Source organism: Amblyomma mixtum, chromosome 3 (genome assembly GCF_055824585.1).
Source record: "Amblyomma mixtum isolate Tamu chromosome 3, ASM5582458v1, whole genome shotgun sequence".
NCBI lineage: Eukaryota > Metazoa > Arthropoda > Arachnida > Ixodida > Ixodidae > Amblyomma > Amblyomma mixtum.
Window position 1 is genome coordinate 71,179,599 of NC_143014.1, and position 25,984 is coordinate 71,205,582.

Consider the following 25,984-nt stretch of genomic DNA (forward strand, 5'->3'; position numbering starts at 1 on the left):
AACGAAGAAACAATTAAAATTAATAAAAATGCAAAAAGATACTATCACTTCGTGGAGAAGAGTGCTCAGTCTTGCTGCATACGGGTTCTCGACACACCCGGATTGATGACCAGCACACAGCACAATATGTTCACAAACACGCAACGACAGTCACTCAGTCAGTCTTCCTTGAACAGAAACTGTAGACGCCTCGGATTTTTCTGGGCGAATTGTGATAAATTCATGACTGGTGATAAATTCATTTCTGTGCTTCATTACACGCTCTCGGTGCACACTCATCATACAAAGGCCGTCCAGTCTGTCGTTTGTCATCGTTGAGCGTAGCCACGTTTTCACTCTCCTCATTGTACTGAAGGAGCGTTCGACCGTACAGGTAGTAACTGGCAAAGCCAGAGCCACCTCAATGGCTTTTGCAACACCAGGGAAGAATGTCTTGGCCTGATGTAGAAGCTCGCAGTAAGTTATTTCTGATGGGTCCCCAGTTTTGTTGCACCACATCTCGTACCAAGAGATGGCCTCTTCCTTGAAGTTGTCGATGCCGTAAAAGCACTGGAGTTCTTCGGCGAGAACAGCGAACTCAACACGGCTCAAGTGCTTCATTTTTGATGGATGCAGCTGGAGAAGTTTGAAGCTCCTCTCATTGCTTTCAGAAAAGCGCCGAGCTAAAGAAGCAGTGAGGGAGTCCAAGTACGGCACATATATTACCACACGGTAGTATTCCTCTGGCGACTGAATCCCGTAGTTGTCTCGGTGGGCCTGACGAGAGACTTGTCTTGGTACAGATATCACCACATTTAAGTGATTGGCTGCCTCCCTTGCTGCATTCATGATGTTAGAGAACTCCTCTACAGCGTTTGTCCGGTGGCCGCGAAAAATACGTTGTAGCTCAGTGATGTGGCCATGCACAGAATGTAAGTCCATGGATACACCTTGCAGAATGTTCGTAGCTGGTTCGAGCCGAGCGCTGTACTTCGCTACAATATGCAAGCAGACGATGAAAGATGAGCTTATTGTTGCGCAGTAGAGGATGTGAGCTCGTTGTCTAGTTGCAGCGTTCGAGCATGATTCCGTGGACGCGAGCTGCTCGAGTGCTTCGACTATGGCCACGTAATGCTGAGAGAAGATCCTAATAGACTTGTACTTTGCAGACCATCTTGTCTCACACAGCATCGGAATGTTGGGCACCAATTTTCTCCGGAGCACGCTCTCGCGGAAGAAGTTTATGGTTTGTTTGATTATCCCAATTGTGTTTCGAATTTCAGAGACGTCGTTCAAATCGTTGATGACGAGATTTAGTTTGTGACTTGCACAGTGGAAAAATAGTGCCTTCGGGAACTGTTTTTGTATAATTTTGTTCACTCCAGCTTCTTTTCCAGCCATTGTAGAGCATCCATCGTACCCCTGTCCAACGAGGTTCGAAAGAATCAGTCCGACATTCGTCAAAAGCTTCAAGATTGCCGCGGCGATGCAAGCGGAGTTTAATTGCTCCAGCTCTACAAATCCCAAAAACTGCTCTCGAACGCACACTTCGACTTCCGCCTTGTCAATAAAGCGAACGCCTATAGACATGGGCGTCCGGAGGGGGGGGGGGCAAGGGGGGGCGGCTGCACCCCCCTGGAAAATCACTCACTCGAACCGTGAGTGATGGCCGCACGTCAGGGGCGGCGGTGCGCTCAGCCAAAAGAGTAAAAGCGGCTCCGCTTCCACGCTTTGGGTCACATCTGCGAAGTGCCGCGTCCGGGGACGCGTCGTTGCAGACATACAGCGGCACCGGCGAGCATGTGTTTCGAGCTGTCTTGAGATGTGTGCCTGTTTCTTTGATCTCTAGAGAGATAGCGACACGGAGGCAGACAGTGCACACCCCGGCCACCGATGAATTCTTCAGGAGGGAGGGACAAATCAGCCGTGTCCATCCCCGCTTTGTCGGGCTGCTCAAGGGCAAGCGGGCGATGAGTTGGCGCCGCCGCCGCTCGCTGTCTCCTCCGATCCACGGGAGAGCGCAGTTCGGTACAAGCGCCGCTTTCAGAATCTTCGGCAAAGGGGATTAGCTGCTTTTGTTCACGGCGACGCAGTCTCCAGAGGCGCCCCCACACCAGCGTTCCTTGCGTCTTCTCCGGAAACCAGCGCCTTTGGTCAAGGCAGCCCGATGGCGCCTGCCTGGCTCGCCTGTCACCTCTGGCTGGGCCTCAAATCCCAACAGCGCCCATGTACTGTGCGATATCAGTGCATGGTAAAGAGACCCAGGTGGTCGACATTATCCGGAACTCTGTACTAATCCGTCCCTCATAGCCTGAGTCGTTTTGGGGCTCTGAACCCCATAAAAACACACAAAACAAATTTTCCGACCGGAGTGGCGAGTGTCCCTTCCCCTCGGAAGTCGCGCGGCGTTCCTTGCGTGTGCGCGCCTCTGTGTTTGTGCTTCGGTGTTTTTAGTGGCCGGTTGTCAACGAAGCTGAGAACAACCAAGACAGCGGACGAGAAAACGACGAGCGGCGAGTAGTGTGTGTGCAAATACTCGACTGTGCGGTTGCGCGAGCAAGATGGAGCGAGGTGTATGAAGCTGCGAGCGTGCATTTATCTTGTAAATAAGTTTTCGTTGTATATATAGTCATTTTTTGTTTTCAACGTACGCATTCAACCGTTTTTCCAATCAATGTGTATATATTTTTAATACTACCTACCCCGAGGAACTCCATAGCCAGCTTTGTCTCGCGCGGTCCCGAATGATGGACATTCGACGCTTCTTCAAGCGTCAGCGGTTGTCTGACGAAGCATTATCCAAATGCGCCCCTCCAGATTCTGGTGTGACATGTGACAACGGTGTAGCATTTGAACAGAGTGATGCAAGCTTTTATCACCGCACAGTAGCTGATGTCGTCGACTCCATGGAAGGGACTCTGTCAACAGTGAGTTCAGGTGATGCAGCAGGCCGAGATGATTCCATTTCTCCTTTCTTGGGATTTAAGTCCGGATTTGACCAGAGCGATGCAACCTTTCATCACCGGACAGTAGCCGACGTCGTCGTCTCCATGGAAGTAACTCCACCAGCAAGCTCCGGTCACGCAGTAAGCCGAGACGATTCCCTTTCTCCTTGCTTGGGATTGAAGTCCGGAGACAACATCAAGAAAACAACTTGCCTCAAGAATATGACTTAGGAGAGTTTCTAGGCAAAGCTAAACTCACTGGCATACCGGACTTTTTGAAGTTACGTCTTCTTACTAAGCCATGGTCGCCAAATGTTACATATGATTTTAAGACGGATGTAACACCTGGAAAGAGGCCTTTTCGACATCAATGGCTGGGAGATTACGCCCCCTGGCTTGTGTACTCAGCGACAGCGAAAGGCGCCTTTTGTCGTTTTTGCGTCATTTTTCCTCCGCGTGTTCACCGGGGTACTCAAGGTAGTTTTATCGTGCGCGCTTTCAGTAACTACAGAAAAATTCACGAGGCATGCAGGGATCATGTAAAATCCCAATGGCACCAGGAGGCAATGATGGCCTCACAGAACTTTATGGATGTGATGAGAACCCGTATGCAGCAAGACTGAGCACTCTTCTCCACGAAGTGATAGTATCTTTTTGCATTTTTATTAATTTTAATTGTTTCTTCGTTGATAAACTCCAATGTATCTCTCCTAGCCTCGCTTTAATTTGCTGTTTGTATTTTTTCTTTCATGTGTGTATTTTACTTATTTATTTTATTTATATATAAATAAATAAATTTTCTCCGCAAATAGTGCTTTTTGCTACGAACATACCCCCCCCCCCCCTCCGGCGCCAGAACCAATGGGGCCCCCCCCTGCAAAAAATTCTGCGGACGCCCTTGCCTATAGACATCTGCTCTTTTCCTGAAATATCTGCAGTTTCGTCAGCAAGAACGGAAAAAGCAAACGCTTTGTTAGTTTCGGTAACTATCTGCTCTCTCAGGATGTCGCCACAGATTGTGATGATCTCGTTCTGGACGCGGACAGAAGTGTACTTGGCATTGCCAGCAGAAGAAGCGAAGTGCTCCTGAAGTAGAGTATCTCCAGCTTCTACACGAAAGTCAAGCAGATCATTGAAGACTCCACTATCGGACTGCTTGCCGCGAATCGGCAAGTCATGCGTCGCGCAAAAGACAATGGTGGAAACTATTGGAAATAGTTTCTCACGGTTCCTTTCAACTTGTGCGTGCAGTGCTCTGTTCAGCTGCTGTACAACGGGTAGCTGCTTGCCTTTCATCACATCCATAAAGTTCTGTGAGGCCGTCATTGCCTCCTGGTGCCATTGGGATTTTACGTGAACCCTGCACGCCTCGTGCATTTTTCTGTAGTTACTGAAAGCGCACGATAAAACTACCTTGAGTACCCCGGTGAACACGCGGAGGAAAAATGACGCAAAAACGACAAAAGGCGCCTTTCGCTGTCGCTGAGTACGCAAGCCAGGGGGCGTAATCTCCCAGCCACTGATGTCGAAAAGGCCTCTTTCCAGGTGTTACATCCTTCTTAAAATCATATGTGACATTTGGCGACCATGGCTTAGTAAGAAGACGTAACTTCAAAAAGTCCGGTATGCCAGTGAGTTTAGCTTTGCCTAGAAACTCTCCTAAGTCATATTCTTGAGGCAAGTTATTTGTTTTCTTGATGTTGTCTCCGGACTTCGATCCCAAGCAAGGAGAAAGGGAATCGTTTCGGCTTACTGCGTGACCGGAGCTCGCTGGTGGAGTTCCTTCCATGGAGACGACGACGCCGGCTACTGTCCGGTGATGAAAGGTTGCATCGCTCTGGTCAAATCCGGACTTGAATCCCAAGAAAGGAGAAATGGAATCATCTCGGCCTGCTGCATCACCTGAACTCACTGTTGACAGAGTCCCTTCCATGGAGTCGACGACATCAGCTACTGTCCGGTGATAAAAGCTTGCATCACTCTGTTCAAATGCTACACCGTTGTCACATGTCACACCAGAATCTGCAGGGGCGCATTTGGATAATGCTTCGTCAGACAACCGCTGACGCTTGAAGAAGCGTCGAATATCCATCATTCGGGACCGCGCGAGACAAAGCTGGCTATGGAGTTCCTCGGGGTTGGTAGTGTTAAAAATATATACACATTGATTGGAAAAACGGTTGAATGCGTACGTTGAAAACAAAAAATGACTATGTATGCAGCGAAAACTTATTTACAAGATAAATGCACGCTCGCAGCTTCATACACCTCGCTCCATCTTGCTCGCGCAACCGCACAGTCGAGTATTTGCACACACACTACTCGCCGCTCGTCGTTTTCTCGTCCGCTGTCTTGGTTGTTCTCAGCTTCGTTGACAACCGGCCACTAAAAACACCGAAGCACAAACAAAGAGGCGCGCACACGCAAGGAACGCCGCGCGACTTCCGAGGGGAAGGGACACTCGCCACTCCGGTCGGAAAATTTGTTTTGTGTGTTTTTATGAGGTTCAGAGCCCCAAAACGACTCAGGCTATGAGGGACGGACGGTCTCTTTACCATGCACTGACATCGCACAGTACATGGGCGCTGTTGGGATTTGAGGCCCAGCCAGAGGTGACAGGCGAGCCAGGCAGGCGCCATCGGGCTGCCTTGAGCAAAGGCGCTGGTTTCCGGAGAAGACGCAAGGAACGCTGGTGTGGGGGCGCCTCTGGAGACTGCGTCGCCGTGAACAAAAGCAGCTAATCCCCTTTGCCGAAAATTCTGAAAGCGGCGCTTGTACCGAACTGCGCTCTCCCGTGGATCGGAGGAGACAGCGAGCGGCGGCGGCGCCAACTCATCGCCCGCTTGCCCCTGAGCAGTCCGACAAAGCGGGGATGGACACGGCTGATTTGTCCCTCCCTCCTGAAGAATTCATCGGTGGCCGGGGTGTGCACTGTCTGCCTCCGTGTCGCTATCTCTCTAGAGATCAAAGAAACAGGCACACATCTCAAGACGGCTCGAAACACATGCTCGCCGGTGCCGCTGTATGTCTGCAACGACGCGTCCCCGGACGCGGCACTTTGCAGATGTGACCCAAAGCGTGGAAGCAGGGCCGCTTTTACTCTTTTGGCTGAGCGCACCGCCGCCCCTGACGTGCGGCCATCACTCACGGTTCGAGTGAGTGATTTTCCAGGGGGGTGCAGCCGCCCCCCTTTGCCCCCCCCCCCCCCCTCAGGACGCCCATGCCTTTATAGCCTGCGTTTTGCGCCGATTCGCACGTTTTTCTGCACTGTTGTGAGTGCGACAAGGCTCGTCACTTGTGACCAACCACGCCGCGGCCTGGCCGTAGTTTTTCGAAAACCGACGCTCCGTGTGCCTTAGGACGAAATGCAGGCAGCAGAAGGAATCTGCGACGCCGATCCGCCCGAGAGACCTCGCTCAGTCTCGAAAAAGCATCACCGTCGTTACTGCTGCGTCGTGGGCTGCCACGAGCAAGAAGGTCTGAATCCCAATATCAAATTCCACCGTTTTCCTTCAAGGTCTCACGAAGCGGAGCGCCGGGCGCGCTGGATAGCTGCAGTTCGACGCACTGAGTAAGCGAACCTTCGCGTTGTGCTGGCTGCTTTGCCTGCCTTGATGTTTGTTTGGTTATCCGCGTTGCTGAAATTCGTTCTTTTTGCACATGCAGTCCGGACGGCAAACCGTGGGATGCAGTGCCGAACACCAGGATATGCAGTCTCCACTTTGCGGGTAACGAGCAAAACAATGCTAGTCATCCCTCATATGTACCTACAATCTTCCCCGCGGTCTACAGCCGGCCTCATCCTCCTTCTGTTCGTCTTCTTCTGGCTCTTACCTCTCTCAAAAAATGTATATTTAGTGAGCAGCCGCATATGCAGGCGTAGAATGAGAATTTATGCATTCTACAGCACAACTTGTCTAGTACATCCCTACATAGGCAGTTGGACCAAGCAAGCAGCAAAGCAGCAAAAAGTGTACCATGACAATCACCAAACAGTAGGGAATGCGCAACAGAGCAAGCAGCAAAAGGTGAGAAACGAACAGCATAATTCAGAGATCATATCAAGGGAATGCACAACACATCAAAGAGCATGAAAAAAAATGCATGGTATAATTCATATGCCATGTCAACATCTCACTACAGATAATCACTATTAAGGCAAATCGGCATATCAGCAGGCATGGCTGGTGGTTCACGACTAGAGACCCGGCCACTGAGACAATTGACAATTCGACCGGTACAACGTGGTGAGGTGGCCAGGTGCGTGCAAATGACCACAAATGGGCGGGTTGATTAGGTGCGAATTCGCTGCGCACTACGAGCAGCCCAGCGTCGAGAGTGAAATGTGCACGTTGTCGACCTCAAACCAGCACGTACGCGGCAGCGCGGCATCACTGATAACAGCGAACGTGTTCGAGCGATGTCATTTTGAGGATGAAAAACTACATCAAGAAAACGACATCAAGCGCGCAGCGCACGAGCTCGCGCTGCGTTATTCGGCTACGAGCTCATATATGCATTGCATCATGTTAGCATTTGCTGAAGGAACAGATGGCGGCTACTACAAAGCAGGCATGACTACTTGGTTAGCGATATGCAGTCAACAAAGACTGCAGGAGGCCCACCGTTTCGTGGCATGCTGAAAGACCGCTGCTGGCGCGGCGTGTACCGTCGTGCGCTCGAGCAGTCCCGTATACATGTCTGTTTAGCGCTGCTGCGAATTCATATATTGCAAGTATTTCATCGCGTTGGTGTGCTGAAATCTCAAAGTGTGCAGACCTTATCTGAAGTTCAACGTCGTACGTGACTCTTCACTTGCGAATGACACCGCGCTGAAACTTCGCCGCTTATTTCTTCAACAGACCACACGTACTTGGCGTTGCATAATTTCTCCCCTTTACACAGCGTGCCAGCCCTGAAAAAATCTTCGGCGCCCGATATTCGCTGTAGGCCATGGCGCAGCACAAGCGAAAGTCGCGGGTCCATACTGCCAACGTGCTTTCCGAAGCAGACGCCAGAGCCCGGTACTACCCAGCCGAGGGCAGAGGGCGCTCTTTAGCACCATTTTCGCAGCGCCCCCTGGGCAATGCAAGAGGTCTATATCGCTCGTGACACGCAGATGCCCACGTGACAACATAATTAAACAAAAGGGCGCGTAAAATCGACATAAACTTTTTATAATATTCAGTTACAGCTTAAATACTCACCTATCGTAGTACAAGTGTTGGGTTTTGTTTTAAAATTTGGTTGAAATGTTTTTAAAGCGCATGAGTTGAGGCGAGGCGGCGGCCATGGCTGGCGGCGGAGCTCGCACCGATGAACTGCTGGAAATTAATTGAATTCGGTTCGACGGCATTTAGATCGCCTATACGGAGATACTCGATGCCGAGCAAGCGTACGACAGCGTACCCCATGCCGTGCTTTTGACCTTGTTTTTACCTCCCTGTCGGACTCGGACCTGGGGCCTCCGGAGCGTCTGCTGGTCGACATTCTACGTCTCTGTGAGGAAAACACGGTCGTCGCGCACTTCGGGTCCTCGATCGGCCCCATCGCAGTGAAGAAAGGTCTGCGCCAAGGGTGTCTGTCGTCGGCGAGCATCGAGCGAGAGCTGCTTAGGTCGCACATCGGTTTCCGCTTCAGCTGGCATGGATGACGACCGCTGACTGCCGGGTAAAGCCTTCGTGGACGATCTAGTACTGCCTGTGGAATACCCCCCAAGGATTTGCAATTTCTGCTGAGCGACTGCCACAATGTGGTTACTCGTTTGAACCGACGGCTCAGTTCCAAGAAGACTGTGGTTGTCTGTTTGGCTGGAAGCAACACGGCGGATTGAGAATTAACCTTGGAAAATAAGACCTTCGCCCAGAGTTTATAGTTCCGATGTCTGGGAGTGGAGATGTTCGCTGAAAATCCGTTACGGCCTTCACAAGGCTACCGACAGGCTGCCCTTACCTTCCGTGGCGCCGATTTCATCAGACAGTGGAGCGCACGCTACGCTGAATGTGTGAGCAAGCAGACAAAACTGCGTAACACTTGGCTCTCTGCTGCTAAGGCCTTTCTAGTCCACCACGGACGACAAATTCTACAGGCGTTTGGGTCTCCATTTCCTACCCAGCTAGAGGAACTGGATCGCGATCACAGCAGCAAACGTAATATCGGAGTCCCAGTGGAGACCACGGAGAAGCACCTTGCTGGGTGGTGGGTGCTGTGTACCGACGATACTAGGAGAACTTCTAAAAATACTGGTTGGGGGTGCATTCATGTGGCAGCAGTCACTGAAATGGCCACCAAGCTTACGATGTGCTGCTGTCATTGCTGTTTCAGTTGTGCGTGTGTGTGTGTTCATGCATGTGCATCCATTCTGTGTAGGGAGTGACTAGTTGCCTGTGCTGTGTGCATGTGTTTGTGTACTCTGCCTGGGCACCACACCAGCTGTGCCCATCTGATTCAAAGGACAAGGCCACAGTCATTATCAGGCTGTCTCGACTAACTCGGCTCTCCACTGTTCCATAGGGGTGAAAGAATTATCATGCAGGATCTCAGAAGATTTGGCGTGCATAGCAATTTCATCGAGTGCAATTTCTAACTACATACAAGGCTTCGAAGGCGCACTGTGCTCGATGCCACTGTGATGCTTCAAGCTATTGAAAGCAAAGAAAGTTCCCTGTGCCCGCCCCGCAAAATTGTTTTTTTTTTTGGTGGTTGTGAAGATTCCGTGACTCCTGCAAATACGAAAGACCTGAAGTGCTCTGGAGCCAGACCATTTGTCTGGCTTTCATTGGTTACTGTCACATAAAGCAAAGTGCATATCTGCGCATGATTCTGTAAATAAGCTCTCTAGTAATGCGCCCTGAGATAAAAGCCTCCATCTCCAACTTTTGTTTTTCAAACGAAAGTAGCCTCTGACTGATCCTTTGCGAATACTCATGCGCACACCAACCCCGACCATGAGTCTTGTCAACCGACCTTTCGGTGTTTGCCTAGCAACAGCAACACCACATTAAGTTCGTTGTGTGTGAAATAAATAATATAATAAATACTATTGCTGCGACTGGAATTCGAACCTGCAGTGGTGCGAACAGATCAGCTTCGCTGGCCAGTGCTCTGGAGCACTATTCTATCACCACAGCCGATCACGCCTCGTGTTAAACTGCAACGCACTCTTGCACTCTGCATTGCATATTGTCATCTTCGTCAGCTTCCAGGCACGAATAGATCGGATCACCTTAGCGTCCATCAGAGCTAAGCCTATTCTAATATCCTTGCCAGACTTGCTGACGACCCAGCAAAACAAAACCATGAGCCAATCAGGCTAAACACACGCTTTTGCACGTCTGTTCAGGTGAACTACGTGAAAACCCTATCCTTCTTCGTCTAGAATTACATCACTATTTCTTGTCTGACAGAGTGAGAACTGCAGTTGGAAATGGTGCATTGCATATCTTGGTTGCACATATGAGGATATATGCACTCATGTAAAATGTGTAAACGGGTGCACATAGCTTTGGGTTCTGTTTTTCTAAATGCTTGAGCAGATTCTTGTAGGATATTAACAAGGAAAAGCTATGTACCACATTTTCCTAGCTTTGTCTTTGTAAGTTTTTTTCTTGAGTCCTTTTTGCAAAATTGTTTTCTCTGCTGCTTTTCTATCTACTCCTCCAATTTGTGCCACTGGGTCAGCGGCCTTACCGCGGCATGTGGTTAGGCCAGTAGGACTTCATTCAAGGAGAAATTCAGAAATCCTCAATTGCTGTGCATTGCACGTGCACCCTTAAAAACCCCAGCTGGTCAAAGTTAGTGTGGTGTCCACCGCTATGGTGTTCCTAATAGCTCACGTGTCGCTGAGGGCTGTGAAGTCACAAAGTTTACATTTTAATTTTTTTTCCAATTTCTAGGGAGCTCAAGTTAGTCTTGTGTCTGTTAACGTACATTTCCCTCCATAGGAGAGTAGGGAGACATTTACACCCATTTGCGTTAAATTGTTATATACGGTTGGTGAGTGGTGCCATAGGTTGCACAGAACTGCATGGGAAGGCTTAATTTCTTCATGCTCATTATCCTTTGAAAGGATAGAGCAGACCAAAGAAAACACCTGAAACATCTGTGTTCTAAGGCACTTTAGCTGAGTCCCAGAGCCAAAAATAGTGTGCTGATATGACTTATTTTGCAGTTCTTATAGTCACTTCAGTATGCCTGCAGTGCCAAATTTAGGAGTACAACCTTGCTCAGTTGGCGGAAAGACTCTTGGGAAAGCTGAAGAAAGAGACTACACCTTCTCCACAGGGGCACCAGGAAGAGACACAGAAGTAGTTCATGTCCATCTGGGTATCTGCACAGTGTCTCTCATCGTCTAAAAAAGATGGCAGCATTACACAATCTGCAGGTGGTGTTCTCCACCTATCATTAAGTTTGGAAAGTGTTTGTTGCAGTGGATAAGAAGCTGGTACCAGCCCCTTCCGGAAAGGAGGTTCAAAGGTGCACTGTGTTGCATGCAGACAAGTTCATTAGTTGCAAAGAAGGGGTGGTGTGTAGGGTTCCTTTGTAATGCGGAAAGATATATTATAGGCAGATGGCTAGGTGCTGAAACGTCAGATTGAAAGAGTGCGAAAATTCCCTTGGCAAGAAAAAATCCCCTTCTAACCTCGTGCTACACTGCTACGAATGCAAAGAACATGAAGATCATCCTTGCCTGCCGGACTCGCATAACACGTCGATAGCATACAAGAGTAATAGCCAGATAGGCAGGGAAATTTTTGAAGCATATTGCATCGCTAAGAACTCGTGTGTAGCAACACTGTCTGTTGCTTTGCAGAGAAACAAGACAGCATTCCTTAATAAGTGCCTTTCCTGTGCAGTGTAACCCTTGATGTTTTTCTGTTGTTGTTTTGTTTTAACTTTCATGCGTTTTCACCTTATATATTTCCTGATTTTTCCATTAAACCTTCAATTGCTAGACAGTGCCCGTGTCATCTTCTTTTTGTTGGTCCTTTGTCTGTTTTGGGCTGGTCTTCAAGATGAACTATATCCAACTCGCCCAATACAGCGTGGTAGAAAATTTAAAGCATGAACAATTTGGCTGCAGAAGCAATGTTTTTGTCGGGCTCAGCCCAAATTTACGGAAACTCTGTGCCTTCTGGAATACATCAAAAACCCACTAGTCTCCGAACACGGAGCAAATTTTTATGTTCAAGTGTTGATGTCTATAAAAAGAAAATAAGTTCACAATAAAAAAAATGTGTAAGATCATAGTACCATTTTGTAATTACTGTGTAAAACAAATAAAAGCTGTTTTTTAAATTTAGTTCCATGCCCCTTCTACCTAAAACAAAAATCACATCTGGCATGAAAAGCACTCTGCACCCCATTGGCATTAGTTGTTACAAATATGGGCATGGGCCAAGCAGTGGCAGACTTATGGGTCACTCTTGGAGGAGGTGGATTGGGGGAGAATCCCATGTGGACCATGTATTTACGGGCGCTTTTTTGTCTAAAAAATAGGGTTCTGTTTGGTTTGCCTATGTAAAATTTCTTGCTTGGGAAAGAGTTTCCTCCCCATCCCGGCATAAATCCGCCCCTAGAGCCCAGTTTATGTGAACAGAGGCAGTTCTGCCAATTTCACAATTTTGGGTATCAACTGCACCCTTTAGCCCAGATCACTTCCACCTTCTAACATATTGTGTGAACTGTGACAAAGACCATCCAGCTTATTCTTGTCCATGTTTAGTGTGGAAAAAGGAAGACAATACCATAAGGCTTAAAGTCAGAGAAAACATTTAATTTTCTTAAGCACGCACAGGCACATGACACAGTCTCTAAAACGTGCCTCTCGTGATGTGTTCACGTGTATAGAATAATAAAGTGGAACAGGGAGTCGCACTTTTATTGAGATCTGTAGTGAAGCCTAGCTGGCAAATATTCTGAACTGATCCATGAAAACCAGGTAACCAATTTTCCTAAAGAGGAAAGCATGGTATCTTGCTTGCACTCACTGATGAAGGAAAAACTCTGAGAGTGATAAAGAGGGTGGTATTTTAATTAAGGACAGCGCAGTGAAGCATGGAAAGTAAAATGGCAGGGCAACGATAAAGGGTTTGAGGAGATCGTAATGGGTTAGGGAGAAAGTAGGAGGCAAGGAAATTCTAGCTGAAATCAAGGAAATGTGCACAGCGAGTAATGTGGAGTACGGATAACTGATGATCCATTATACTGAAGGAATGGATTCTGAGGCAAGAAAGACATAGCAGAGAGTCAGTGGGCAGGCGAGATTAGTTTGATTGCAGGGATAAGGTGGCCGCATCTAGAGCAGGAGGACATGGTTAATAGGAGGGATACTGGAGAGGACTTCATATCACAATGGATGGAGTTCACCAAGCGATGTTACATCAGATGCTTCTAAGGATGAAAGTTATGTGCCTAGAAAAAGCATGCTTCCTTGTGCTAGCTTTACTCGTTAGCAATGGCGGCTCTGGAGAAGCAGATGATTGCAAGGATCATCATTTTAATGGCACAAATATAATATGTTTCATAACTAGCCAAGTTTGACATTGAAAAGGCAACTGCATAGGTTTCAGAAATTCGAAGAGCTTAAAGGGGGTGAATGTATAAAACTTGAAGGCAAAGCATGCGAAGTCCTTTCGGGCGAATATTTGAAATGATGATGTAAATCCTGTCTGAAATCCTGACGGCGTTCAAGCTTCTCCGCAGCGCATAGCGCCAAATGGGGGTGTGCATCATGATGTCATCGAAGGTACCGCTACATTTCCAATGCATAAAGACTTGTTTTCAAGGAACAAAATCTAAGGTCATCAAAGGCAAATGTCTCCTACCGTTGTTCAGCAGCACCCAACAAGGCATGGCAGGGTGTGGTCGATGGCAGTGAAAATTTGAAATCTTGCCTTCCGTGACATCACACCAACCTTCTCTGTACTCCTCTGGTGTTGTGAGGAAAAGTCTAAAACTTAATCTTTGATTATGTCAATATTTTAAATGCTGACGCCAGAACTGTTGGCATGCTTTTCCTACAGCTTGTATAGATTTGAATCCTTGAGTAGCGTGGAATTTTCAAAAAGCGGTGCAGTTGCCCTTTAAGACCAGATATATCAAGCATAATTTTGAGTGTACTCTAAACACAATATAAATGCTATGCTTATAAAAGAGTCTAAATTTTGGTATGCACATCAGAATGCGTTATAATTTTATATGAAAACTGTACCACAACTCTGTATCAGTCTGATGCTTGCCAGTATCGGCAACATGAGCAGTATTAGTTTATAAGACTACTAAGCCATTTGTATCGGTCGTGTTGCGTTATGGTAGGACAATTATGTTGAGTAATATTTCGTTACATCACTATGTTATGGGGAGGGCATACAGCAAGTGCAAGCAGTAAAGGTAAAAAATAAATTTACATACGGAGCACGAAGCAGAGGAGCGGAATAAAAGTTCCAGACGTGACCACCTATGGTAAACGTTCACGAATGTTCATTAACACGCATAGGATGTTTCGCTACCAATAGGCACGTGCAAACTGAAATGCATGTATCACATAATAACACTGGAGAAATACAAAGACGCTTACAGAAAATATTCTTTCAGTGTTCAGAGACTAGGTTTTTGCACTGAAAAACCTGTTGAAGTCAGTTTCTTTATTAATCATGGGGCTGCATGATGTATCATTTGTCAGCCAAGTCCTGTAAGGCTGAAGCAAAGGTTCCAATACACTTGTTTTCAAAATTTATAAAACGGTGCCGAGCTTGGCTTGAGGTGCGACAGCTGTAGAAAGATGTATGGTCACGGTGAGAAATAGATTTTTTATGTTTGATGGCTTTGCTGTGTGTAAAGTAAACCAACATTAGCTATGCAACGCACAATAGTCTTTTTGCAACATGTAAATTTGATTTTCGCAAGGGTAGCTTGAATAGTACTTCTTAAGACAAAGGAACAGTAGTCTTCCTGTCCTAAAACATTGAAAAAAGGGCCACAATTGGGCTTCATCGCATAAAGCAGATTTAAGTTACTGGCCTGTTGAAGAAATTGTCTGGTCAAGGGCTCTTCTCCAAAGCATTTCTTGCCACAAAAGCTACACGCAAGGCCTGTAGAAAGCTGGCACCTACCCAGCAGCACTGGGGATTGAACCCCGCACCGTCCACATGCCAGGCGCATGACCAAACTTCTAGGCCACCGCCTAGCAGTCTTACAATTTTATTTGTTAGGGTAACTGATAATTCAAGCAGTGTACTGTTTTTGAAGGAAAAAAATTTGTGCCAGTTACCTTACATGAACATTTCACTTCTTGTCAAGGACATGTAGATGTTGTGGCACTAGTGGTGTTGTTAAGGGGCAAGTAAAGTTAGCCTTGCACTGAAAATTGTGGAGTTGGTCCACCTGTATCATATAGTCTGTAAACAAGATACAACTCCTGGGACTGCTCTATCACAAAAGGAACTGTTCTCGAAATGTCAAGAACAGCCTCGTCACGTTAAATAATATTTATTTCTCTTTCCCTGAAATCAAATACCTTTAGAAATGACACAGAGTATTTTATGTGCTGCATGGGACCCTTGTTTTGCTGAAGGGAGAGAGAGACTAACGAATACAGGAGAAGTCTGCTTGGTTGTTAGCACAGCATGCTACTCCAGGTGAGGGTGAAAGAAGATGAGAAGAGAGGAAAAGGAAAAAAATAAAGGGTGAAAAGTGAAATATAGCATAGTCAACACTCACGCACTCACAAACACACATAATTATCAAAGTTTGTTCACCAACCCATCTCCCTAAGAAAAACTAATTATGCTTTTGTCCCTAGCGCAGCCAAAGCCACATCACTCCAGGGTCCAAGAAACTGCTCCAGGTGCACGGGGCCATCCTGACGGAGTCCTAAAGCATTAAACCGTGCCTTGCATTGGTTAATAAAGGTTTGGCAGCAGCGATCAAGTGTTGAAGATCCTCGCGCACACCACATGTCGGGTACAGAGGGCTTCTTGACGCACCAATTTTATGAAGATGGCATTTAGTGAAGGGAACGTCCATGCAAATTCAGTGCAGGCAATTGCGATCATGTCTATCTAAATTGTGAGGCATGCGGAAGTCACAAGTTGGGTCGATATGAAGAAGGGGTCTACATTGACACTGCGGATCACACCAAAAAGACCGTTGCATCTGCCAGCATTTAGTAGCCAGAAGACTCATGCCATCACAACGACAAAAATGGTACGTGTGGGAGCAAGGATGTGTCACTATGTGCCACCTAGCTGCACTGCCAGCATGATCGTTGTCTGCGAGGCTGGAGTGAGCCGGTAAACACTGCAGCACAACACGGTGGCATAGCTCACAGGCCTCGGTGTGTAATCTATTCAAGTCATCGACGATGTGCTCCTGAAGGCTTCGTGGTGACTTTATCAATAGTTTGGAGAGGCAATGGCACCAATACGACCCTTAATCGAGCATTGATCTTAAACCAGAAAGCATCCACTGCGTCGAGATGAGAAATATTCGCATTTACTACTATGCACTTGAAAGGAATAAGTGGCGCGGGCTGACCTTAGAAAGGGACTTCCTGGGATAAAGCTTCACGCAAAAGGATCGTAATTTCCGTCTTGCTAGCTAGTCCAAATGGCACTGAACCCGTTTCTGTGCATGCCTAGCAACGCTGATATCTTCTCTATAATTCGTCCTGCAAGCTCGTCTCTCTGCTGTGTGGCGAATTGCTCAAAGTCGCTCATATTCAGCATCTACAGTTGAGCACACTTTTGGTAGAGTTATAACCTTAGTGCTGGACGTTTTAGCATGTGCTACAGCACCAATAAGTTTTCATGATCTAGGCTCGAGAGCTCCAGTTTTTCAACTGCATCAGGGAAAACTTCCCAATTCATGTAGTGTGCCTTGCACTGCTTGGAACTTAAAAAGCACGTCCAATCTCAATGTACGCAGGGTGGTGATCACTGCCATAAGATTGTATGTCGACACTCCAAATTGTTGAAGACGACAGGTGTGCAGAAATCATAGAAATGTCAAGGGCACTGGATCTTGCATTTTGATAAAAAATTGCTACACCATTGTCGAGTAAAGTGAAATTACTGCACTGTGCAAAATCAAAGAACTGTTGACCTCTGGCTGTTGATGTGATGCCTTCCCATGCAGGATGGTGTGTGTTGAAGTCTGCCGTTATGATGTGCAGTGCAGGGGTACTGCGTACAATATCCTGAAGGCGGTCAACGTCAAAGTTTACATTCGGGGCTATGACACGCCGATCACTGTGAAGAACAGGTCTATGATCTTTTCAATTTTTGCGCTTCTCTCAAGCTGAAATTTTTCTGTTCATTGCATGGAGGTTGTTACTACCTGGGTGGAAGCTTATCTTGGCCATGGCAAAGTCGAAGCACTAGCCAAGCCCGGAGTCTGAACAGTTGGAACCATGCACGCAGTGCGGGCTTGATTGAACAGAAGCTTTGGAACAGTTTCTGTTCTTCCGTGTTTGCTGCGTGCGTCCTGCGCGATGTATTGTCATTTGTGTGTGTATGTGTGCATGCCAAAGATTCTCACAGAGCGCACTTGGTTAGCAACAAACTGCTACGGGTGTACAAATGTGTTTTACACTGTGAGCAATACATGCAGCTGCTATCTCAGCAAACCACAAAATATCGAATAGACGGTTATGAAAGCACCAAAAACCCCGACTGTTGACAAATTGAACGTAATGGAATAGCTGCCCCTGTTATTGTGAACTGCAGGGTCATTGACTGTATATCCTGTAGATATGCGTTCATACTTTATGGTTCATGGCAACGTGCAAGGCCTTCCATGTCTCAACTCTCCATGTCTCAACTCCTACCTCTCAGGTGGTGGGCAATAACAATCTAAGATGTGTAAATGTTCCTAAATAATTTTCATATGAACTATAAAAGACCTCTATCATACCTTGTTTGGTAACGAATCAAAAATATGTCCTGAGGACAGTTTAAGCTATAACTATGCAATTGTATCTTCTGTTCTTTATATCAATCGCGCATAACTTTTTGCCTGCGATTTTTCTGCCATTACGACGTTCCCTTTTGCCACCGTGCCACCTGAACAATCCAGTTCTGGTGGCACTCGACTGTGTGCTTTGGCTGTGCGATGTTTATGGTTTCTTTATTTTCTTAGAGTTGACCGGCCCACGCAGTTCAGGACTTTTGTTTACAACGCGATAGTTTTGCAGTTGTTTGATTTCTTTGCATGTGTTCACAACTCCACGTGCCAGCGTTTTTGATAAGATGCTGAGATCACTTTATATATACGCCTCGTGTTCCTTCGCATAATGAAGTTGTTAGTCTGCGTTTGTGTGCATTTGCTTCTTCGCCATCTGTTTCTCGTTTACCCAGTTCTTTCTTTGCATCTCATAAAGGGCCCTCTCTGTGGACTTATAGCAGTAGAAGCCTTTAGGCTGTAGACTATTAGCTCTGAAGATAATTTTATCAAATTGCATAGCAATCAAGGAAGTTACAATATTTTTTTTTTTGGAGTAGGAAACTCCTTCATGCATACAAAACAGCAAGAAGTGTATGCAATATGCAAACATGCACTGATTGCAACTTTGCTTTATGTTCCTGGCACTATATGAAGCAGCAATGTTAATTTACCTTCGCACCCATCACCATGAACACGTATGATTGCATATATGCGGCTTAAGGTACCCTCCACATCTTTCAGGGCTCCATTAAGTTTGAGGCAGTAGCACAGCATAATACTATACAGCTGTCATCAAAATCACAGCAGTAGGTCAGGTAAAAACACTATTCTCAGGACTTAAGTGGCATGTCACAGGTATAAATCTGTTTCATTCAAACCTAACACCAAAATACCCAGGTTCAAAACATTTCATAAAACTTAATCTCGGTGAGCTTTGCCTAAAAAGAATGACGAGATTACATTGTTTACAGTAGCTACAGTTTTTACATTGTGCTGGTTTGATTGGTTCCTTAGGGTAAGAAGAGTCTGTGCTTGCCTTGTCACTGCGTTCTAAAGCAATCAGTGTGCTCAATATGTCTCGGTGGCAGAATTAGCAAGGTGACAGGTTGGACGAGCTGGATTGTTCACCTTGAGAAGAAATGTGAGTGCATGCTTTTCTTGAAGCTGCTCATAAGCAAATTTGCTAGTGAAAAGATGATTAAGTCTTAAAGGTCTCCCGGCCTTGCAGGAGCATCTGCAACATATGCAGGTGTTGGTCAGTTAATGGTGCTTCCATTTTGACTTCTAGCTGGAAATCGAAACTTTCCAGCGGGAGGTAGCTGAATGCAGGAAATACGTACTCCAGCTGGATATGATTTCCAGTTCCATAATATAGCTGTAAATGGAATTTTCCAGCTGAAATTTAATGGTATCCAGCTTGAAAAGGGCATGGTTTCCAGTTCCGTAACCCAGCAAGCAATAGAAACATGTCTGGGGGATCTTGGTGAGCAGTGCGCCACCACGAACCCGAGCAACCATGCCTAGTTGTGTATGACATCGCCATATCCAGGGGAAACATCTTGGCAATTGAGCCGATGCTGAGCATTTGGACCATTAATTAAGGCCCCTCAGCGGAGGCAACACACCACTTTGGCTCCAGCTTCCCGTAGACGTGGCACCTCCGGCCTGGCCCGACTGGGGGAAATCAGCAGTCGCCCTTTTCTGTCCTCCCCTTCATCTTTCACCTGTCTTATTGCTGTTGTTGTCATCTTAATACAATGGCACATGCCCACGTAGGGGAACAATTAACTGTTCCATCTCCTGTTTTTGCCTTTTCATTTTGCATGGGTGGCTATATGGTTAACCTTGTGTGTAGAATACCCTGGGTTACGCCATATTTTTATTGTTGGGGGGTAGCATATATGGCGTGCACGCCAACGCATATGACATCTACAGCATGCTGTACACGCCAATGCAAGCACTGCCCGTAGGCGCTTGCATGCAAGTTCCTGTCCCGTCCCTTCGTTGGGCTCCATAGTGGGAAGCTATAGCTGGCACCATGGCCGAAAAAACAATTATTCATGGCTTCCATGCATGCATCAAATGATTACCCTCAAAAAAGAGGGTACCGAAGTAACAGCTTCATTCTTAAAAAAAAAAAAAGTTTCCCCAAGGTACCATGTGGTACGCACATAGTGAAACAGCAGAAAAAAAATGGTGCGGTTCAACACTGGTGGACATGGTTACAGAGCGAAAGCTATGGCCTATCGGGCAACTAACTATAAGTGGCTTGGCGTCTATAACGTTGAGTGTGTTCCGAACACTGGTGGTGGTGGTGAAACTTTGTTTCCAGCAGATATAGAGGAGCGACTCAAAGTCGCCCCTCGCTTAAACGACGGTTGCTATCCCTTGAGCAGCGGCGGTGTCTTCAGCCAGCTGGAGGAGCTTGATCTGTGTCCTCGGGTCGGGGCTCAGCATTAGAGCCTCCCAATGAACAGAGTCGGTAACGGATCGACTCGTGGGTAGGGACTGCAGGCAGTTCCAGATCATATGATTTAGATCGGCTTAGCTATCACAATGTTTGCATTTGTCTGAGTAGAGTCCTTCTGAATAGAAGCTACCTAAATGGGGATTTGGACAGGTGTTAGTTTGAAATTTACGCCAGGCTTTGGCCTGTTTGGAGAGTGTTTTATCTGCTGGGGGGAATCTGAGTCTTGCAAGCCTGTAGTGCTGCAGGATTTCTCTGTAAGAAAACAACCTGTCCTTGCCGTAGTATAGGGCAGGAGGGCTGCACAACCCAGCTCGGTGGGACATTTCTCGAGCTTGGTTATGAACCACCTCATTACCAGCAAGGGAGGCATGAGCAGGCGTCCAGATTATGCGAATGCGCCGTGTGGGCTGATAATTTTGCAGAATCCGTGCTGCTTGTGGGGAGATTCTTCCCACCGTATAGTTACGTATCGCCAGTTTTGAGTCGCTGACAATGGTTTCTGCCGAGGATCCCACAATGGTTAGATCAATGGCTGTTTCTTCTCCAACATATGTATGTGCTAAATGCATATAGTGCCCCCAGTTATGAGTGTACCACGTTCCGTGGTGACCACAGCTACCATCTTGTCAGCCAAAGAATCTGCTGCATCTACATACACCGCAGAGGTATCATTAAGAAAGCATTTTCCTAACGATTTGGCTCTCTCTGCATGATGTTCACCGTGAAAATCTGGGTGCATGTTCTGAGGTATAGGAGGAATGACCAGAAGCTCGCGTATATGTTTGGGATGGACACTGGATAGGCAGCACACCCACCCTGCCACCCTGGCAGGTGGCAGTTAATGGTTGATCGCGAGTGTTTGTTCACCCAATGAACGTTGCGGCCTATTGCAGCAGTGCCACGTGTCTGCCACAACGGTGTCAGTGCGCGCATGCAGCCAACGTCTCTTTCTCATCACCCCACATATACCTATTAGTGCGATTCAGGCATCCACTAACCGGAGCCAGTTATGCGCACTTCCTTTCCTTAAAATCATCTCAGTGTAAAACGTTTTTAACGCCACTGAACACAACGAATGTCGACGGCCTATGGCTTCAATGCCACGTTTCAGCCACAACGTTGTCAATGTCAACGCATGCAGCGCACAACCATCACTACCGCCACATAGCTTGAAGCACGACTGAGGTGTCCACTGTTCCAAGAGGGCAGTTATGCGCCTTTCCTTTGCTTTCCAAGCTCCCGCTCCATTGGTTTTGTAGCTTAAAGCGTAAAGTGTCCACTGTCCCTGAATGCCAGTTATGCGCCTTTCCTTTGCTTTCGAAGCTCAGGGTCATTTGAAGGTCAATTTTGCATGGTCCGCGATTGAAGCCCGAGGTCCTGTAGTGAAGCTTTCGCTTCAAAACAGCTCAAATCATTTCACTTGCGATCCCAGTAATGTACAATATTCCAAACTCCCATAGCGACCTAGCTTGGAGACATCCCTGCCTCTATCATGCGCTCACAGATCCCTCAATACTGCAGTCAAAAGCATAATTTCGACCTGAACATGATTTCCTGACTCTCACTGAAGAATATAGGAGGGTCTTAGAGACCAGAACGTCACCGCGATGTCCATCGTATAAAAAGATCTCAAAAAACAAGAAGGAAACTTTGCCTCCAGCCAACTCCCGATGTGCACTGAACCTCCCCTGGACGTCCTGAAGACGTCTTGAACGTCCGCAGGACGGCAAAAGTAGTTTCAATGCCCGCGCACTCACTGAATCAAAAGATCATACATCCCAATTAAATCCCAAATGGTGCTTCAAGTGTCAAAATACATAGAGTTTCTTACTATTACCTAGAGGGAAAGCTGGCAAGCCGTCTATGGGAGTTTGCATGGAGACCCCACGTGACCACCTCAGCCACCATGGGCGCTCAAAGCATCATGGGGCGGTGAGCTACTTGTTGCGGAACTGTAACTTTTGGCCAAAAAATAATAAAAAAATAAAGCTGTTTGATAGCTACAAACGTCCTAACATTCAATATCTTGTCTAATGATTGCAACAAACGAGCAGAAAAGCATTTAAGTGCAAAGTTTGCCTAAAATAAGACATGACTAGCTTTCCTATTGGCCAAGTGATGAACACTAAAAAAACTAATATTTCGTAATTAACAGGCGCATTTTTAAAAGTAAATATGTTTTCAAAAAAAATGTTGTTGTTTAGATACTTTAAGAGGTTTTTTAACGGCATTTCGGAAGAGTAAAACCTTTTATTGGCGTCGTGTGTCGTCGCGTTTTCACTACTATGGGTTTTGCACACTGCGTTCGCGCGAAAGTCGTCTGCGCACACACGAACTACGTTTTCGGAATGAAACGCCTTAGTACTGCCACTCTGTGTTCCCGAAAAACTACGACTGTGCCGCAACAAGTAGCTCACCGCCCCATGATGCTTTGAGCGTCCATGTTGGCTGAAGTGCAGCGCCGCCAGCTTTCCCTTTAGGTAGTAGTAAGAAACTCTATGTCAAAATATGGCCATGACTCTGTAAGCTGTCGTAGCGGGGAAACCTGAGCCAAATGTACATCTGATGAACACAAATCCAATGACTGCACCTTAGCACCAAAGTGCACTCCTGTGGTCACCCTGCGTACTAGAGATCATGCCCGCGTACTAGAGATCATGCCCACATATATCCTACACTCAAGAGAGCTCCGCCTCTGCTGAAGCGAAGGCAAAATTGACATTGTGACCATCGCATCCCTAGAGCCTAGAGGCGTTTGTTGGAGGTCCGCAGAGTAGCTGTGGGTGCATGAGTTGCAGGCTTCTCCCAACTGCGGGAAGCCTTCAGAGCTGCTAACCCAGGGGCCTTTGTCAGAGGTGGCCGAGCAGTCTTTGTTGCGTTTGCTGGGGGCGCGATATGGCCCTGCCTCTGGCTCAGTGTGTGTATTGGACGGTGTGGTTCCCCACTCCGTTGCACCGCATCGGTAGCGCAAGCTACATCACCCGCAGTCTCGCTGTGGGCCTTCGGCGCCACTTGTGCGCATGCGCGAGGAGCCGAATGACGTCACAGCCGTGCCTTTCCTCCGCCCGAGAGGCGCCGCCGAGTGACATCACAGCTGCCGGCGCCAAGCGCCAACGCTGCTCGCCTCTGACCGAGACTGCGCATGTGCGACACGCAGCTGGCGTGTCGTGCTCTACTGCACATGCACGGCAAGGGGAGGAGGGTCGCGGTATATAAATGACGGTGATGAGGCGGTGGAATAAGCAAAACAACTAGACGTAACAAGGGATATACCGTACCTCTCGCTACGTATATCCTGGCATAGGTGAGCTAAGCCACTGCCACTTTTTTCCTGTGAGCAAGAACATTCCTTGTGTTTATGTGAACCGTCTTCGTGCTTCCTGAAACGTTATATTTTCCTTAGTCTTAATAGTTATCTGGTTTCTTCCAGCTGGAAATAAATGTGCAAACCGAAATGAATGCGTAAGTGCTAACCCCCTTTGTCCTAACTGCGGTAAGCCCCACGAGGCGACGTTTCTCTGCTGCACTGTTTACCAAAAAAAAAATCATCTACAAGTACACTCCAACAATACAGACTATAACTCAGCAAAAACTGCTTTAATTGAACAAAACGAAATCCAGGGAAGTCACCGCAGGAAAAATTCATCACCGGGGAAGAAAGCTCCTCAACCGCCGGACAAAAATAAAGGCAGTCATCTGTGCATTGAGGACGTGGCTGAATTCCCTTCTCTTCCACTGCATCAAAACATTGAGCCACCTCCTGTAGTACACATGTGAACACTTCACGGCAGCCGCAGTATGCAACCTGAAACCACCCACGCGAAGCATCTGTTCACCAAAACATGCTAAAACGTCCAGCACTAAGGTTATAACTCTACAAAAAGTGTACTCAGCTGTAGATTGTGAATATGAGCGACTTCGAGCAATTCGCCACAGAGCAGAGAGACGAGCATGACGGGCAAATTAGAGAGAAGACATCAGCGTTGTTAGGAGTGCACAGAAACATGTTCAGCGCCATTTGAACAAGCTTGCAAGATGCGAATGGCGATCCTTTTGCGCGAAGCCTCTTTCTAAGGTATGTAGCACTGTATGCAGCCAGTCAGCCCATGCCACTAAATCCTTTTAAGTGCTTAGGTGTAAATGCAAATATTTTTCGTCTCAACGCAGCGGAGGCTTCTTGTTCTAAGATCATTGCTCGATTAACAAGCATATTGGTGCCATTGCCTCTCCAAAGCTTTACCCCTTCACCTAACACTGCCCTCCTTGACGAACCGTTCTCTACGGAAGAACTCCATGCGGCTCTGGCAGTTACCAATAAAATGTGTAAGCTACCCTGACCTTTCTCATTTGAGAAGTAAGGCCAAGGTTCAGCTGCTCACAGTTTATAACAGCTCCTGGGAGTCCGGCTGCCTTGAAACATGCTGGAAGCATGCACACGTCATACTTATCCTCAAGCCTAGAAAACCATCAACTGACTTAAGTGCCTACCGCCGCATTGCGCTTCCAAGCTACATTGGAAAGCCGATGGAGAAAATGGTACACTCCCGCCCTACCTGGGACCAGATGAACAGGGGAATTTACCCTCCGACCATGTCTGGTTTCCAAAAAGGATGCAGCAGCATTGACAGCATTATTGCCCATACCAGTTGTGTCAAACGCAGCAGAGCAGAGTCGTCTATGACCATTGCTGTGTTTCTTGACATGAAGGAAGCCTTTGGTAATGTCACACATGAGTCAATTCATTCAGCCTTACAGCCTTAGATTCAGCTTACTAACTTCTTACAAGATAGGCACCAATATGTGTCGATTTCAAGATTCCATAGCGATTTCACGGCAATTACCTCTGGAGTCCCTCAGGGTTCTATATTGAGTCCTTTATTATTCAATCTATACGTTAACGACCTTGCTAACAATGTGCCAGCTTTGTTGTTTCAGTATGCTGACAACACTGTAATTGTTGCATGTGCAAAGAAATACACTGGTGCTGTTACAGCACTACAGATGGCAGCTGTTAAAGCCATGGACTGGTTTAAGTCTAATCTTATTAATGTTAATACTTCTAAAACAAAACTTTATGTTTTCATAACCCATTAAAACAAGTTGAGTTGAGACACCCTGTTTATTTGCATACTTCCTCTTCTTTTAATTGTAACTGTGTACCAGCAAAATATGCGCATTCGGTCAAATATCTTGGCCTGATCTTCGACAGTGATCTCTCTTAGAACTCGCACCTTTCTTTTGTTTGCCAAAGACTTCGTGCTGTATCGTGTGTCCTGTATAACATTAGATATTTTATGCCTTTTTCTGTCCGTAAATGTGTTGCACATGCTCTAGCCTATGGTGTGCTTAGGTACGGAATTACTGTTTATGGTCACTGCACAGTTCGCTGGCAACACAGGGTGAATTCGCTTCTGCGTTTGCTTCTAAAGAATATTGCTTAGGACCTGTACATTGGTAATGACATTGATATTTTTAGAAGACTAAAGCTTCCAAGTTTTAACGCTTTATTAACAGAAACAATTGTGCTAAAACACTTCTGGTACAGTCAGTTCACCATTCCATATGTTCCTGCTAGGGGTTTAAGACCAAAATACCGCTACTGCATTCCTCGCTCCTCAACCCGGTACGGAAAGCGCACACATCATTA